The following is a 19378-nucleotide window of genomic DNA, read 5'->3' as shown; positions in this document are numbered from 1 at the left end:
AAAGGAGCAGCTGCTTCAGGGGCTCTGGCTCACTCAGGTCGGGGGGAGGGAGGGGTACAGAGGAGGCGGGGCGAGCCTGCGGCGGCAGAGGCCAGCGTGACGTTGCAGCAGCCTGAGGCGCGCCGTGCGTTCTCCCGGGGAAGTTGTCCCTGGATCACGGGACCCTGGCAGTGGCGGGCTGCACAGGCTCCCGGGAGGGGAGGTGTGGAGAGTGACCTGTGCTCGCACACAGGCTTCTTGGTGGCGGCAGCAGCAGCCTTAGCGTCTCATGCCCGTCTCTGGGGTCCGCGCTGATCACCGCGGCTCGCGCCCGTCTCTGGAGCTCCTTTAAGCGGTGCTGTTAATCCCCTCTCCTCGCCCACCAGGAAACAAAGAGGCAAGAAAAAGTCTCTTGCCTCTTCGGCAGCTGCAGACCTTTTCCTGGCCTCCCTCCTGGCCAGCTGTGGCGCACTAGCCCCCTTCAGGCTGTGTTCACGCCGCAACCCCAGTCCTCTCCCTGCGATCCGACCGCAGCCCGAGCCTCAGCTCCCAGCCCCGCCCGCCCCGGAGGGGGAGCAGACAAGCCTCTCGGGCTGGTGAGTGCTGCTCGGCACCGAGCCTCTGTACAGGAACCTCTCCGCTTTGCCCTCTGCACCCCTGTGGCTGCGCTCTCCTCCATGGCTCCGAAGCTTCCCCCCTCCGCCGCCCGCAGTCTCCGCCCGTGAAGGGGCTTCCTAGTGTGTGGAAACCTTTCCTCCTTCACAGCTCCCTCCCAGAGGTGCAGGTCCCGTCCCTATTCTTTTGTCTCTGTTGTTTCTTTTTTCTTTTGCCCTTCGCAGGTACGTGGGGAGTTTCTTGCCTTTTGGGAGGTCTGAGGTCTTCTGCCAGCGTTCAGTAGGTGTTCTGTAGGAGTTGTTCCATGTGTAGATGTATTTCTGATGTATTTGTGGGGAGGAAGGTGATCTCCGCGTATTACTCTTCCGCCATCTTGAAGCTCCTCCTCAATAAAAAATTTTTAAGATGAAAATAGCAAGAGTTGACAAGGATGAGGAGAAAGTGGAACTCTCATACATTGCTGATGAGAATGTAAAATGGTGCCGCCACTAGGTAAAAAGTTTTGTGGTTCCTCAAAAATTTAAATATAGAATTAATCATATGACATATCATTCAGCTAATTCCACTCTCAAAACAATTGGAAACAGATATCAAACAAATACTTGTACACTAGATTCACAGCAGCATTATTTACAATAGCCAAGTGGTAAAAACAATCCAAATATTCATCAACAATGAACGGATAAACAAAATGTGGAATATACATGCAACGCAATATTCTTCAACCATAAAAGGAATGAATTACTGATATGTGCTACAATGTAGTTAAACCTTGAAAGCATTATGGTAGGGGAAAGAAGCCAGACACACAAGGTCGCATGCTGTATGACTCCATTTATGCAAAATATCTAGAGTTGGTAAAGCTATAGAGACCGAAAACCAGTTGTGGTTGCCAAATGCTGAGGGGATTAGGGAATGGGGAATCACTGCTTAATGGCTACGGGCTTTCCTTTGGGGGTGACAGAAATGTTTTAGAAGTAGAGAGAGGTGGTGATTGCATGTCATTGTGAATATACTAAATGCCACTGAATTATTCATTTTAAAATAATTTTATGTTACATGAATTTCACCTCAGTAAAAAATAAATAAATAAATAAGTGACAAGAGGCGAAGGCAGAACTTATGCATATGGATACAGGAAAGAATAGAAACTTTTGAAAAGACCCTGTAATAAGCTCACCTAGGCCGGCTGTCTAGAAGGGCATACCTATTCTTCTGTAGATAAACTCAAACCACTCTTTTGTTGCCTCTGGACTCTTAATTAGTATCAGATCTCAGTATGCTTCAAGGGAACAGGTACAAAGTCTGACCCAAGAGAAAGCACTTACACTTTAAAAGAATCGTAATGTTTTGCTAACTTATGCTGCATGAAAATGGGAAATATATTGTGCAGATGCATTCTAAGAGTGTTAGATTAAGGAGGAATGTAACTATGAAATTATTGGTATGAGTATGGATTTAATGTGTAATTTCAAGTGACTGGAAGTCTTATTAACAGTTTGCTTGATTAATTGGCTGAAATTTGGACTTAAAGGTGGCCTTCACTGCAGTCTTGAAGCTAAAACTTCCGTGGAATTATGAGAGACATAAATCCACAGTAGGTGAAGTAGGAATTTTGGAGTGAACTTATGATATGCATTCACCTCCACTACATTTTCGGAACAAAAACCCAAATCTCTCTTAAGGCATAGAGAAATACATTAGTAAGGGAAAACCAGCTTCTTTTAAAAGCTCTTTGCTGACTGTTCTCTGCAGGCCAAGTATGTTGGTGCAAGATGCTGCCACTAAGAGAGGCCTCTCTAATTTTTTCAATGAATTTATGGGTTATTGGAGTAACAGGGGCCAGGTGAGAGTGATGAGCTACCAGAGACAAGGTGGATGCAGTGTTCATAATGTACAGCAGGGATGACTGGTAAATAGGATGCTTTGATCCTGAGAACCTCTGTTGGTGGCTAATTGATCACAATGTCTCTCAGAATGAAATGGGAAGCCTTAATCTACAAATTTGGAAAAAATCAAGGTCTGGTAGCCAGAAACTTGATGTAAGTCTTTACAATGATGAGTCAAGCCCTCCTACCTAGTTTCTAGACCTAAGCCAGTTCATGGACCTGAAACCTCCCAATTAAATTGGGTCCCCTTGTGGAAGAACCCTAAAACACTACCAACAGTATATACTCTAAGTCTTCTTCTAAACCTTCACCCAGAAGGATGTGTTGCTAATTACTAGAGTGACCATACATGGGGAAAACAGATATATTCAAACATTTTAGGAATTAAAAGTGTTGTCTGTTGACTTACCCCCAAAATAACACCAGAATAACCTGCAGATCAAACAAGGCCAAGATTATTACTTAATTAGAAAAGGTAAACACCATCTTGACAGAATCTTAGTTTCATAACGGAAGATCAATATTTAATGTGTATAGATTTAGGAACTGGATTTGAGTAGTTTGAAGTGGCTCTAACAATGCAGGGATCTGACTGGAACTGGCCAAAATCCATGATTTAACAGGATTGATGGTCACCATGAGCATGAGTTGGGGAGGAGTCTTGGTGAGAAAACAATTATTTGGTAAGAAGCTGAGTTTGGCCAGCTGAGTCATCCATCGTCCAGGAAAGAGGACTGATTGAACAGTCTACTGCTCAGATAAAGCTAACAATGAAGTTCTGTTCTGACTTACAGCCTTATCATCCTGGGCAAGAATTTCCTGGAATATATAGAAAAGTCTTATTGATGTAAGGGCTTTCATTTTGAATCTTGATAATTAAGTCATGTGAATGCAGATGGTCTTAGTTTGCTCTAGATAGTGGCTCTAAATTGATACTAATTTCTTGTGACCCCAAACTCCACTGCAGTCTACCAAAGTGGGGGTTTATGATGATGAGGTGATAAGCGGTGTTTTGGCCCAAGTTCAAATCACAGTGGTCCAAGTAGGTCTGTAAACCTATCACGTAGCTGTTTCCCAGATCCTTAATGTGTATTTGGAAGTCATACCCAGAAACTAGCAGGAAACCCATACTGGCTCTCTGAACTGTAGCGGGAGTTTTATTATGGTAGAAGGAACAAGTGGAAGCTCAGGAACTTCTATTTCCTACAAGACAGTAAACAAAAATTAATACTGCATCTCTAGGAGACCTGCATGTATTAATGCTACCATAAACTTGAAATGTGCACATCTTTTTTTGGCCTTTACAGAAGGTGAATGGACCTTAGAAAATTACTATAGATTGTTGTAAAGTTAATCAGATGGTAACTTTAACTGCAGTGGCTGTTACCGCCTATGTACTTACAGAATGCCTCAGATATAATCAAAGTACCTTGCTCAAAATTGCTTCTGATCAGGAAATTTTTTCACAGCAAAAGAATGGCAGCAATGAACTTGTGTCCATAGAACTGACTGGTCTTGTATGTGTGTCATCACTCAGAAGCAGTTGGCCTCAGTTATGGTACCAACTCATTTACAGTGTCATTTCAGAAATAAGACCCTGAAAATATGGAGTTCTATCTCATATAATGCAATATGTGCTTTGATTCAGTAATCAATATATGGGGCTATTTCTCCCATAACTGAACAACAATGGTCCCATCCAATAGAAATTGAAATTTTACCTGGTTATTTTAGACTTCTCATGCCAGTGAACTAATAGGTAAATAAGACAACAGCTCCACTAGAGTGGGGTGGGTTGATTCATATCAATTACAAGGGTTATAGAGGACAATCCTGAGACAGGGGATTCTCTGGGGCATCTTTCAATACTTCCATGTCCAACAGTAAAAGATAATGGAAAAGTACAGCCACCAAAAATACAGGTAGTACCACTGAGGATTCAGACCTTTTTGGAATGAAGACATAGAGTACACCACCAGATAAATTATCCCAAAGACATGAGGTTCTAGCTGAGGGCAAAGGAAATAAGGAATGGAAAATGGAAGAAGAAAGTTATAAATATCAATTATGGCTTCATGATCAATTAGCCTGGTGGTGTGTGTGTGTGTACATGTATGTGAGCTAGTTTGTTCTTATCTCTCTCTCTGCTCCTTCCTCTTACTATTTGTATACTGATTGCTGTTGATAGCTAATATGCAGAGATTGTGACTGAATATGAGCTATAACTAACATTGCCCATAGATGGATACTATAACTAATGAAGGATAACATGTATATGAAGAATAGTTACACATTGTTATGCTGTTGTTGCTATTTAACAGAAGTTCAAATATGGGTAAAATGATCTGGATGCTGAGTAGCCAAAGGGGTGAACTGTGCCAGTTCTTAAACTACTGCCTCAGCTCAAAATTCACATTTCTACACTCCAATTTTTTATTCTAGGGCTGCTTTGTCTTCAAGGTTCACAATAGGATCTGCCAATAGGGCCACTAGAAGGAGACCATAAGTCAGGGGAGGAGCTAGAAAACTCTTTCATGATTTCCTGTTTTCTTCTGTCCAACCAATCCAGCAATGTCTCTTCATCCTGGCAGTTGGCTTGACTTTGCAGTTTATTTTCACACTCACAGAACCAGTCTCATCCGGTCCTTCAGAGGCACAAGCACTAGCTGACCAACCCCTATTCCTTGGCAGTCTGGGGATAGAGACTCTCCTGTGAACTTCTGGGGTGTCAGAACCAACTGCATAGCCCCCACTTGTCAGAAGGCTAGGACTGAGCTCTGCAATCCCCTCTTTTTCCTCTAGGCTCTGGAGGAACCATCATAAGTCAGGGCAGAGCAGGCTTCTCTATGTCTCCTGTGGGAGACACCTCCATAGGTACCTCCTCAGACATCTGGACTCGAAGACTTCGGGTTTTAATGACTCTAACCTCTCCCTTTACATCCCCAGGCCTAGGAATAGTAGCTTCTTTCTGCAGGTTGTTTATTCCTCTTCAATCCTTAGTGTTCTTGTTTTGTCATTTCAGATCTCAAATATCTGGTTAACAACTCTTTACACTACATTTTTTTCTGCTAAAATAATAGATATGGTTTTATTCCTGGCTGGACCCTGTCTGATATATAAGATATAAAATAATGGCTCAATTTCTGTCTTAATTTCTGTTCTAATATTCAACTTCCAAAACATATAGTTTTACTTTTGCAGAACTTGAAGTACAGAAGTAATCACAGTTGCCACAGCAAATTTGGTATGTGAATAGTGCTTTTAAAAATGTTTTCATATATATTATCCCATTAGATGCCTCTTCCTGCATTCATTCAATAAAGTCTTATTAAGCAACTGCTGTCTCTAAGGCACAGAGCCACGTACTGGAAATACACAAATAATTTCTAAGCAGTAAAGGGTATATTTATATCTCTTAAAGGAAGGTTTATAAAGCCTCTAATGGGAGAAGACTAGGGACCACCCAAGAAAGAATTATAGAGACTCAATTTCTGCCATCTAGAAAGTTTTTATTTAAAATATCCATATTTATTAGGTAAAATCATCAATTTAACAATATAGATGACACATAAAGGAAAAAGGACAGTGCCCGGCACATAGTAAGCCTTCAACAAAACACAGTTATAACCAAGAATTAAGAAATAGAGTGAATTTACTTCAAGGACTTCATAAATGATCAATAATGACAAAAATGACAATGCATTGCTTCTTCATGGGGCTTTAGATTTACATGTAGTGATACCTACAGAATCCCTGTGAGGTTAAGGCAGGTGTCATGATTCCCATTTATTGATGAGGAAACAGACACTCCCAAAGGGTGAATGACTTTGCAACATGCAACCAGGAGGTGGCAGCACCAGGTACCAGATGCCCTGGCCGTCAGTGCCAACTGCCAATCCTGCAACGATCCAGCCCTTTCTTTAGGGCCCCCATCACCTCCCGGTTCCTCAAGCTATAAATGAGAGGGTTGAGCATAGGAGTAAGGACTGTGTAGAAGATAGAGACCACATTGTCATGGCTTGGGGCCTGGTAGCGCCTGGGTATCAGATAGATAAACATGGCTGCCCCACAGAAGAGGGACACAGCTGTCAGGTGGGAAGAACAGGTGGCCAGAGCCTTTTTATGGGCCTGAGCAGAGTGCATGGGGAGCACAGATCCCCGGAGGCGAACATAAGAGGCCACGATGATGGAGAAGGGCGGGAGCAGCATGAAAACATAGCAAGCAAAAAACAGGGTATCAAAAATGGATGTGTCTGCACAGGCCAGTTTCAATAAAGCTGGCACCTCACAGAAGAAGTGGTCCACATTCCCTGAGCCACAGTAGGGTAAGCTCATGGCTCCTGCCATCTGCATCATTCCACCTATTATCCCAAAAGTCCATGAACTCCCAGCAAGCTGGAGACAGACCCTCTGACTCATGAGGATGGGATAGTGAAGTGGGTGGCTAATGGCTACACAGCAGTCATAAGCCATGAGTCCCAGCAAGAGCCTAGCTAATAGAATTGAACAATTTATCTACATTTGTACATATCCATACCAAGAAGAATAGAAACTGAATTATTTTATGTGTCACAGGACTGTTGGACAATCCTCCTTCAATAGGCAAAATATCGGCTTTCCCATATGGCACTGACTCTTTTTAGCTGGGATTAAATGGACTCAGTAAACTATCTCTAGCAGGACTTGGACCATTTCAACCCCAAGAGATAATTCATATATGTTACAATAAAGGAAAGTAATGGAGACTTGAGATGTTCATTATTTTGCTTAGGCCAAATATCTTGGAATCATTTTTTAATTCCTCTGTCTTTTATTCCCTAGATCCAAACCATCAGTAAAGCCTCTTGGCTACACATTCAGAATACCTCAGAATCCAATGAATGCTTATCCCCACTGCAACTGCCCTGGTCCAAGCCACCATCTTCTCTCAGATGGACTATTATAGGCTTCTATCCAGTCTCTTGACATCTATCTTTGAATCCCTTGAGTCTGTTCTCATAACTATTCAAATGAGTCTGCTTAAAATGTAAGTCATATGATGTAATTCTCTTGCTGAAAGTAACTCAGTGACTCCCCAAATTACTCCAAATAAAGCCCAAATCCTTGCAGTGGCACACAAGGCCCTACATGATACACCCACACAGACACACACACACACACACACACACACACACACACACACACTCATATACACCGATACCTCTGACCTCATCTCCTACCATGTCCCCTTCACTCACTGTGCTTCCTTGAATTTCCTTGGACAAATTGGACAAACACCTACCTTTGGACCTTTGCATTTTCTTCTCTTTGGAATGCTCTTTCCTCAGATTTCTGTCTCTCATCTGCTTCAGATTTTTATTCAAATGCCAACCTCTTTAGAGATGGCTTCTGTGAAAGTCACTGAAGTTATAAATGTCTTGCATTTTCAAGCCCTCCCCTGCTCTTGGTTTCTCCACAGCACTTATAACATTTAACACACACATGCTTACATTTTAAAACTTTTATGATCTGTCTCATCCCACTGGAATAAGAGCACCATTTATTATTCACCGTGACATTGGCAGCCCCTAGAAATGTTGCCTAGTTCATAGTATAACCTCAGTACATGTGTTGATTGAATAAAATAATCATGATGAAGTAATACATGGCTGCAGCTTCCATTTTCTGAAAGTAGAGAGACTCCCTCTTTAATTGATGGGAGCTCTTGTTCTTGACCTCAATATACTAGTTCACTGCTATATTTCTTCCTCTGAGGGACAGTGAGTGATATAGTAAGAACAATATTGAGGTATTTAAAAAAGAACAGGACTTCTCTGCAAATGGATGATAGTGGCATCCAGGAGACATTTGTTTGGGGTGTATTCATGTCTACCTCACCTCCTTGCAAAGAGGAAACAAGTCAACCCCACAGAACACACTCTTTGTGTGAAGAAACAGAGTAATTTCAAAAACTAGGATAGGCCTTCCCAGATCCACCACCAGGGAGGCAGGCTCTGTGAGCTGAGATCTTACAGAATGGAGCACATCCTGACTCACGCCCAAAAAAGACATGCCCAGGTGTCTTTGCCAACAACAACACAAAGTTGTGATGTTGAAGCTAGTGGGGAGGTCCTACAGGAGCAAATCACTGTTCCTACAGCCTTCAAATACCATCTTGGCCATATCAGCCCCAGACTAAACCAATCAACTGAACCAACCAGGTCCCACAGACCTCACACCAGAAATTCCTCCTCTTGTGTTAAGGACATACTGTGTGCAGAATCATTCAGCTACATGCACCTTCAAAGACATGCACTCTACACGTCCTCTTCTTCCCCCCACACTCCCACCACCTTATACTACAATACCATAGAGTTGATTAATGACATTTAAACTCCTTTGAATTCTAATTCTTATACCACTGTGTACTCATCACCTCCACTTGGCTGTGCAATGAGCTTATGCTACCTAATGTGACCAAATAGAGTCCTTGGTCTCCTCTGGAGAAACACCTGGTCTAACCTTCTTCCCAGGTAAATTAAGGGCAGGTCTGTCCAGCTGCCAAAGATACAACACATGGGTCATATTGAACCTCTCCTTCCCGCGCACATCCCAACGTCATAAATCCCTGCTGGTTCTTCCTGCGAAGTGTATCTAACCCTGACCACTTCCCGATCTTGCCCATCCCACCTGGCCACACTGTCATCACCACTCCCCTGGTTGATGGTGGCCCCTAACTGAACTTGCCTCATCATTCATTCCATCCTTGCCCCCATCCCAGTCTCTTTGCACACAGCACTAAAGTGAGCCCATCTCTATAAGAAGATGGGTTCTTGAAGCAGAATAAAGGAATGCTTTTATCAGCAGACCTTCCATCACCACCCAGACCTCCTTTTCTTCCACTCTCCCCAGAATGCCCATGACTCTCGTCTCACCAACATCCTGTGTTTCCTCCCACACCAGCCTCGGAGGCCTTGGTCCTTGCTCTTGCCCATTCATGGAAATCTCTTCCCACATATGCTCCACCTTGTCTGCTCACCTCCTAACTAACTTTCTCAGCCAGGGCTTCCTCACACCTACTTGGAGTTGAAATCCCTCTTCCCTCCCCATTCCTTCCCTGCCTTATGTTTCTCTTAGCATTCAACACCATTGGGCATGCTACATTTAATTCATATGAATTTGTTTTCTGCTTTCCAACTAGAACCTATATCCCCCGATTCCACTTTTTCTCATGGGAGGATCCCCGGCTCTTAGAGCAGTGACTGGCATGTATTATGCTCTCAGTAAATACTGTCAAATGATTGATTGTAATATGCAAACAACTCAAGAAACTATTCTAGCATCTCGCATATTCATTTCCTGCTCATCAACTTCATTCCTTTCTGCTGACTAGTTAATGGCTGCATTTTTCTTCCTAGAAATGACACCATAAAGAAGCCACCTTGTATCTAAAATATACTTTGGGGGACAAGGTGACTCTATGTCACATATCGACCCTCTCCTTCCTGCTCCTTTACCTCCATGTCTCCCCACTCATCCTTTTTCCTCCTGTACACCACTCTTCAACCTAGGAGCCCAACACTATGGTCCCCGATCCAAACAGAGGGAAAGAGGAAAGAAAAAGGTCAATGATACATTTTCTTTCTTTAGAAAGAAAAACAGAAATAGATCAAATGAAAAAGACTAGAAGAAAGAAAGGAAAGACACATAACACTAAAAGGTATGTGCCCATCACCTACTCCAAAAAAAAAGAAAAAAGGCTGAAAGAGGCAGACAACAATAGGAAGAAGAAATGCTGATAATTTTTTTAACATCTTTATTGGAGTATAATTGATTTACAATGGTGTGTTAGTTTCTGCTTTATAACAAAGTGAATCAGCTATACATATACATACATCCCCGTATCTCCTCCATCTTGTGTCTCCCTCCCACCTTTCCTTTCCCACCCCTGTAGATGGACACAAAGCACCGAGCTGATCTCCCTGTGCTATGCGGCTGCTTCCTACTAGCTAGCTATTTTACATTTGGTAGTGTGTATATGTCCATGCCACTCTCTCACTTCGTCCCAGCTTACCCTTCCCCCTCCCCATGTCTTCAAGTCCATTCTCTATGTCTGTGTCTTTATTCCTGTCCCGCCCCTAGGTTCTTCAGAACCTTTTTTTTTTAGATTCCATATTGATGTGTTAGCATACAGTACTTGTTTTTCTCTTTCTGACTTACTTCCCTCTGCATGACAGTCTCTAGGTCCATCCGCCTCGTTACAAATAACTCAATTTCATTTCTCTTTATGGCTGAGTAATATTCCATTGTATATATGTGACACATCTTCTTTATGCATTCATCTGTCAATGGACACTTAGGTTGCTTCCATGTCCTGGCTATTGTAAATAGAGCTGCAATGAACATTGTGGTACATGACACTTTTTGAATTATGGCTTTCTCAGGGTATACACCCAGTAGTGGGATTGCTGGGTCGTATGGTAGTTCTAGTTTTAGTTTTTTAAGGAACCTCCATACTGTTCTCCATAGTGGCTCTATCAATTTACATTCCCACCAACAGTAGAAATGCTGATAATTAAATATAAATGTAAAATGACCAGCAACCAGTAATAGATGCAGCAAAGAGGAGAGAAGGGGGTGACAGGAAATGACCCTCACTCACCTTTAAGTGGGTTCCCTGAAGGAAAACCAATTCAGCAGATACCATGGGGAGGAGATTCCAGCATCAAAATCATTTCTTCATCCTTCCATGTGTTTGCACTTACTGGATCAGCGGGGTCAGGGAGGAGCCCCCCGGCTCTGACCTCCTTCCTCAGCTCCCACCGACCTCTCAGTCCAGCTGTGGGTGTCCACGTCACCCTCAGCCTCCCTGTGACTCTCTAGCTCAGACAATGGGCCTCAGACAGACAACAACCTCCTCTCAGCAAAAGGGGTGTGGAGAAAGTGAACTTAGTCAAGGAGACGGTGGTGGGCAGATGGGGACAGAGCCAGGATCCGTGTATCTGAGCCCACCCCCTGATGCCCGTCCCCCTTCCATGGGCTGCCTCCCAGCCTGGGTTGCAGAACTGTCTCCCGCTGCCCATGCAGGTGCTTAACACTGAACCTGAGTGAGGAAGGTAAAGCTGTGAAGTCCCAGGGGAGCCCAGAAACTCTAGCCCTAGAGCAGAATCTCCCAAGTTTATAATTAAAGAAATTCAAAACAGGGAGCTTGGGGACAGGACCAGAAGAAGGGCCAGTGGGACAGTGTGGGGAAACCTGGTCATGGGAGGGGCACAGGGCAGCCAGGGCACAGGAAGTGGGACAAGTTTCTTGGTGCTTTACCCCTCACCACGAACAAATTCCACACTTCCCCAGTGACCCCAAGGGCCCTCATGGTGTCTCCTCCCTTGGGTTCCTTGATAGGCTTTCTCTGCACCCCACAATCTACACATGTTTTTTGCCGGCCCCATGAAGTCAACATACATTTATTGAGAACCCATGATATATAGAGCACTGGGTGAGGCTGTTATGCTTGAATCACAGGTGGAGACTGAACACAATCCTGCCCCTGAGAAGTTTATAACCTGATGGGAGGGAAAGAAGAGCACCCACATTCATGAGACTCACAGGGTGGCATGGGACTGGGTGTCATCCCAAACCCTGTCAGTCATTTCTGTAAGCTCAGTGCCTTTCACAGTTTGCTATGGACAGTCCTATGGTCTTCAGTTATGCCCCTCATCCCAGTGTAAGCATGGATAACACTCCCTTTCACTCTCAAGGATGTCCCCGGATTTTAAAAAAATATTTATTTATTTGTTTGTTTGTTTGGCTGCACCAGGTCTTAGTTGTGGCACGTAGGATCTCGGTTGCCGCGTACGGGATCTTCATTGCGGCGTGTGGGATCTAGTTCCCTGACCAGGGATCAAACCCGGGCCCCCTACATTGGGAGCGCAGAGTCTTAACCACTGGACCACCAGGGAAGTCCCATCCTGGATTTGATGATAATTTAATAGTCACTTTAATTTTGGCTTTATGTCCCATGGAAGGAGGTCAATTTTCAAAATGGCCAATTCATTGGAAACCAAATGGCCAGATCATCAACTTATGTTGTTCTTTTAACTCTTTGATATATGACTGGTTTTTGTTTTATTTTCACAGCAGCAATAAAACATGTTTTCCTGCCATACAAAGCTCTTGGGGCCTTCAGTTGGAGACTGATGCTCAGAGAGGACAGATTAGATCAGAGGGCTGAGAGAAGGGGACTTGAAAGGAGAGGCGGGAAAACAAGGAGGTGAAGACAGAGGGACCTAGAAAAAATAGGCCTCTGTCACATTAGTTCCAGGCACACCAAACAGGTTTTTGAAGAAACTCCTTACAGCCATCTCACACTCTTCTGCTCCAGCCTCCTTCTCTATCATTTCCCGCAACCCGCTGACCTACTCTGCTTCCCTATAGGTACTTGAAGTTTTTCCACTTCCACATTTTTCTCAAGTTAACCTCCCACTAGAACTTGCACTGCCTACTTTGTCTTTTCCTACTGAAACTCAATTTATTCTATAAAGACCCATCTAAAGCTCATCATTACTATTCTCACCTTCCAAAGATTCAATCCACATCCCTTCAGCCTCTGTGAGTTCCTACAGTCTACTGTCTGTACAACTGACAATTTATTCTGTTCTGCTGTGTGAAATCTGTTACATTACTATTTATTTAACCTACATAGTGATTGGGTGAAACTTGATTGCATACAACCAAGCAAGAGCTTTATGTTTAGCTAGGACCACTTTCACTCCTGGAAAATCCTTCACCACCTTTTTTAAAAAAAATTAATTAATTAATTAATTTATTTTTGGCTGTGTTGGGTCTTCGTTTCTGTGCCAGGGTTTCTCTAGTTGCGGCAAGCGGGGGCCACTCCTCATCGCGGTGCGCGGACCTCTCACTATCGTGGCCTCTCTTGTTGCGGAGCACAGGCTCCAGACGCGCAGGCTCAGCAATTGTGGCTCACGGGCCCAGTTGCTCCGCGGCATGCGGGATCCTCCCAGACCAGGGCTCAAACCCGTGTCCCCTGCATTAGCAGGCGGATTCTCAACCACTGCACCACCAGGGAAGCCCCTTCACCACCTTTGATGGAGATCAGGCTGATCTCAGAGCTGTCTGGTCTGCTTCAGGTGTAAGTCTATTCCTACTTAGCTAATCAAGACCAGCTTTCAGGTAGGATAAGATCCAGCCTGATACAAGTCATGACTTAAATCTCTCACCAACTTCAAAATCTCCCCTGTGGCCTCTGCCTAGTTCAGATCTGTTTGGGAGTTTGGGGACCTACCACAGAGAAGGGTGAAAGATTCTGTCTTTTCACTCTTTCTCCTGCTCCTTTCATTCTGATACTTAGAGATCTCTCTTCCTTCTTTGGTTTTCTAGGATTTAAGGAAGGATTATGGATGTGGGGGGCAATGGGGCACCCTGTTGAGTAGTATATATCAGTGTCATCTGCAGTGAGATATCCAAATTCCATTGTGTAATCTATCTATCTATCTATCTATCTATCTATCTATCTATCATCCCTGCATGTTGATGGAAGTTGAATGCCCTCCCCACCCTCTGAGAATTCTGCAGTGACAGTTCCCTGACAAGGGCAGGCTCTCTCCAGTTGACCTCTTGTGACCCCCTCATTTCCTGACTCTTGCATTTTGCTTTCAGCCCCTCACACAGACCACTCTCAAGAGAGGGCTTTCCAAGAAGGCTTAAGATGGTAGCCTCACAAAGCATCTACTTGACAAACAAACAATCTAGTCATCTTGACCCTGGACTGTTGCTGCACTTTGTTCTTTTCTTGCCAGCATGAGCTGCCCCATCTTCTCTCACAACTGCAGAATTCTCCAAACACAAGTTCTACATTCACCTACATATACAGTCTCCTTGGAAACACATGCCAGGCTCTCCTTGGAGATCCCTCATCTGGTCAACTCCATGCAATCAAGCCCATGAGTGTCTGTAGTTAATGAGCCTCCATCCAGAAGTTGAGGGGCCAGTCCCCTTTCTAAGGGTGTAAGGAAGGGAACTTTTGAATCCCTTATCAATCAGGGAGCAGAGAAGTAAAATGTCACTATAGTCAAACAGAGTTAGACTAGTTAATGTTTGATGCAGCATGGAGAAAAAAGGGATGTTTAGTGGGAGGGTGTAAGAGGAACTTGTTATAAAATTGTTATGAAACTTGTCACATAAGATGACTTCTATTTTGATGTTGAATGGTTTTCTGTTAACTTGAGGCACACAAAATCCTACCAAACACATCAATTCTTGATCAAAAATGCAACCTCCTACTCTGTTTGACAACTGATGTGTTCCTGATGGTCTCTGAGTGATGCACGTTGTATTTATCTGCTCAGGCTACCATGACAAACCACCAAAGACTATGTGGCTTAAACAACAAAAACTAATTAACTCACAGTTCTGGAGGCTGGAAAGTACAAGATCAAGTTTCTGGCAGGATTCAGTTTCAGGTGTGGGCTCTCTTCCTGGCTTGTAGACAGTGACTTTGTCCTCATGTGTTCTTTCCTCTGAGCATGTGCAGGGAAAGAGTGAGCTCTCTGGTGTCTCTTCTCATAAGAACACTAATCCTATCAGATAAGGACCCCATCCTTATAAACTCCATTAACCTTAATTACTTCCTTACTCCAAATACAGTCACACTGGGTATTATGGCATAACTCAAAAATTTGCGGGAGACAAACATTCATTTAATTACAGGCACCAATGATATTTTTAACTTTGGTATCAAATAAATGTTTAACAGAATTAAGTAAAATTAAATTAAAAATTTTTTCCATGTTGAAGCTTTCTGTTTGTCAAAAAAAATAGGAAGACCTGGATAAGATAAAAGAGAAATTTGAAAGCATCAGAAAGAAACGACAGCCAAGACTTAGAGGCCAGAATCACAGAGAAAAAGGAAGCATGCTAAGGTGAACTCAGTTTTATCTGACCTTTTCCCCTTGAGTTGTCTGTTGATTAATATGTAGCATAAGGCTCAGAGGGTGAGAAACTGAGCATAAAACAGAGAAGAAAAGGTTAGGCGTCGAGTAGACCTTTTGGTAGTCTGATGTGCTGGAGATCCAAAAATAGGTGTTAGGGCTTAGCAATGGGAAGTTATTCTCCTCTAAAATTTTTTTAAAAAGAAAAGAGACTTTTCAGGTGGAATGTTGAAAAGAACACAGCCTAGAAGCAATGGTGAGCTGGAAAGAGATGAGCTCTCACAAAGACCATAATGCAGCTTTAAATCAGTTCAGTCATAGATCATATTAAGGTGAATGTCCACCTTAAAGCAAAATCCAAAAGCAAAATCAAAAGCAAACCCTCTCTTTAGGAAGTAACAACCTTCAAATTATTTCTATGGTTTATAAAATTACCAGGCATCTCAGAAGATAAGACCAAATAAACAAACAAACAAAACAGGTAATAGAAGCAGACATAAAGGAGATTCAGGCTTAAGAGTTATAAGAAATGGACTTTGAAATAACCGTTATTTATATATTCAAGGGGGAAAAATCACACAGTGGAGAATTTTACTAGATACTTGGAATCAATAAAAAAAATCAAATGGAAATTTGAGAACTGAAAAATACATTAAATAAAATCGCAATCCCAACATATTTACCTCCAAATAGAATTTGAATTTACCTCCAGAATAGAATATAGGACAGCTGAATATAGGATTAGCACCAGTAGAAAATATTCAGACTGAAGCATAAAGGTAAAAAAGATACTTAATACAGCAAGCCTGCTCTAGCCTCAGGACAAGCCTCACCCAAGAGCAAGGGAACAACATCAGCAGGACATTCGCAGCCCTGCAGCCTGTGGACCCAGCCCACCCATCAGCAGGCCAGATCCTGCTCAGGAACTAGCTGGGCTCTGGCCCCACTTACCAGCAAGCCGACACAAGCTTTGGGACACCCCAGACCTTACAGGCAGCTGTGACAGGAACCAGCCCCAATGACCAGCTGTCTGGCGCCAGCCCTGGGACCCCTGGGCCTTGCAGCAAGACCCCAGGACACAGCTCTGCCTGCCAGTGGGCCAGCACTAGCCCCAGGGCCTGGCTTCACCCACCAGTGAACAGACACCAGCCCTGGGATCTCCTGGACACTGACTCTGCCCACCAGTTAACCAGAAATAGCCCTGGGGTCCCTTGAGGTTATGCACCAGCCACCTCATGACCTGGCCCTGCCAACCAGCAGCATGCAGCATCTGCACAAAGCAGGGTCTGGCAACCAACCAGGCCAGGAGTGAACCAAGAACACCAGACCCAGTAGTCAGTTCATCAGTACAGAAAAACCCACACAGCCCACACAGGGGGACCCCTAGAGATACAGCTCTGTTGACAAGACAGGAGTGCACTGCTGAGATGCATAGGACATCTCCTACAAAAGTCCACTTATCCAAGGTCAAAAAACATAACTAACTTAGGAGATACATAGAAAATAGCAATTTAGGCAAAATGAGACAGGAACATGTTCCAAATGAAGGAACGGGATAAAACTCTTGTGAGGAAAAACAAATTGAGTGGAGATAGGAAATTTACACAAGAAAAAGTTCAGAGTGATGATCATAAAGATGATGAAAGAATTCAAGAGAAGAATGGAAGCACAGAGTGAGAAGTTAGAACTTTTTAAGAGTTAGAAAATATGAAGAACAACCAAAGATGAAGAACACAATAAATGAAATGAAAATTACACTAGAAGGAATCAACAGTAGACTAAATGATACGGAGGAATGGATCAGTGAGCTAGAAGACAGAGTAGTGGAAATCACTGGAACTGAACCAAAAAGAAGAAGAAAAGAATGAGGACATTTTAAGAGACCTCTGGGACAACATCAAGTGCACTAATATTCCCATTATAAGGGTCTCAGAAGGAGAAGACAGAGAGAAAATAGGGGCTGAGAACATGTTTGAAGGCATAATAGATGAAAACTTCCCTAACCTAGGAATGGAAACAGACGTCCAAGTTCAGGAAGCACAGAGAGACCCACACAGGATTAACCCAAAGAGGAACAAACCAGGACACAATGTAATTAAAATGGCAAAAATTAAGATAAAGAGAGATTAGAAGCAGCAAGGGAAAAGCAAGAAGTTATATACAAGGGAACTCTCACAAGGCTATCAGCTGACTTTTCAGCAGAAACTCTGCAGGCCAGAAGGGAGTGGCTTGGCATATTTAAAGTGATGAAAGGGAAAAACCTACAACCAAGAATATACTACTCAGCAAGGCTCTCATTCAGACACTCTCTTCAATAAGTGGTGCAGGGGAAGCTGGATAACTACATGTAAAAGAATAAAATTAGAACATTCTCTATGATCATATACAAAAATAAATTCAGAATGGATTAAAGACCTAAATGTAAGACCAGAGACTGTAAAACTCCTAGAAGAAAATATAGGCAGATTACTCTTTGACATAAATCGCAGAAATATTTTTTTGGATCTGTCTCCTAGAGTAATGTAAATAAAAGCAAAAATAACCAAATGGGACATAATTAAACTTATAAGTTGTTGCACAGCAAAGGAAACCATAAACAAACAAACAAAAAGACAACCTACAGACTGGGAAAAAATATTTGTAAATGATATGACCAACAAGGCATTAATTTCCAAGATATACAAAAAGCTCAAAGAGCTCAATATCAAAACAAACAAACAAACAACCCAATCAAAACATGGGCGGAAGATCTAAATAGACATTTCTCCAAAGAAGACATACAGATGGCCAAGAGGCACATGAAAAGCTGCTCAACATCATTAATTATTAGAGAAATGCAAATCAAAACTACAGTGAGGTATCACCTCACACTGATCAGAATGGTCATCATCAAAAAATCTACAAACAATAACTGCTGCAAAGGGCGTGGAGAAAAGGGAACCCTCATTCACTGTTGGTGGGAATGTAAATTGATACAGCCACTATGGAGAACAGTATGGAGATCCCTTAAAAAACTAAAAATAGAACTACCATACAACCCAGGAATCCCACTACTGGGCATATACCCTGAGAAAACCATAATTCAAAAAGAGTCATGTACCACAATGCTCACTGCAGCACTATTTACAATAGCCAGGACATGAAACAACCTAAGTGTCCATCGACAGATGAATGGATAAAGAAGATGTGGCACATAGATACAATGGAATATTACTCAGCCATAAAAAGAAATGAAATTGAGTTATTTGTAGTGAGGTGGATGGACCTAGAGACTGTCATACAGAGTGAAGTAAGTCAGAAAGAGAAAAACAAATACTGTATGCTAACACATATATATGGAATCTTAAAAAAAAAATGGTTCTGAAGAACCTAGGGGCAGGACAGGAATAAAGATACAGACGTAGAGAATGGACTTGAGGACACGGGGAGGGTGAAGGGTAAGCTGGGACAAAGTGAGAGAGTGGCATGGACATATTTACACTACCAAATGTAAAATAGATAGCTTAGTGGGAAGCAGCTGCATAGCACAGGGAGATCAACTTGGTGCTTTGTGACCACATAGAGGGGTGGGATAGGGATGGTGGGAGGGAGATGCAAGAGGGAGGGGATATGGAGATATATGTATATATATAGCTGATTCACTTTGTTATGCAGCAGAAACTAACACACCATTGTAAAGCAATTATACTCCAGTAAAGATGTTGAAAAAAAATCTACAAACAATAAATGCTGGAGAGGGTGTGAAGAAAGGGAACCCTCTTGCACTGTTGGTGGGAATGTAAATTGATACAGCCACTATGGAGAACAGTATGGATGTCCTTTAAAAAACTGAAAATAGAACTACCATATGACCCAGCAATCCCACTATGGGGCATATTCCCAGAGAAAATCATAACTCAAAAAGACACATGCACCCCAATGTTCATTGCAGCACTATTTACAATAGCCAGCTCATGGAAACAACCTAAA

The 19378-nt window shown here is 42.8% G+C and overlaps 1 protein-coding gene across 1 annotated transcript in view; it reads right to left on the bottom strand.

The window, feature by feature from the left end:
- LOC132363461 (olfactory receptor 2M3-like) overlaps positions 1 to 16531 on the bottom strand; it is a 42293-nt gene extending 25762 nt beyond the window's left edge. The window contains exon 1 of the mRNA XM_059919150.1: positions 16361 to 16531. The gene's annotated coding sequence lies outside the window, so the exon portion shown is untranslated. The remainder of the gene's footprint in view (positions 1 to 16360) is intronic.
- Between the last annotated feature and the right edge of the window lie 2847 nt (positions 16532 to 19378).

This window comes from Balaenoptera ricei, chromosome 3 (assembly GCF_028023285.1).
Source record: "Balaenoptera ricei isolate mBalRic1 chromosome 3, mBalRic1.hap2, whole genome shotgun sequence".
In the NCBI taxonomy this organism is placed as follows: Eukaryota; Metazoa; Chordata; class Mammalia; order Artiodactyla; family Balaenopteridae; genus Balaenoptera; species Balaenoptera ricei.
The sequence above is the reverse complement of the archived record's forward strand: the minus strand, read 5'-3'. Positions and strand labels throughout refer to the sequence as shown.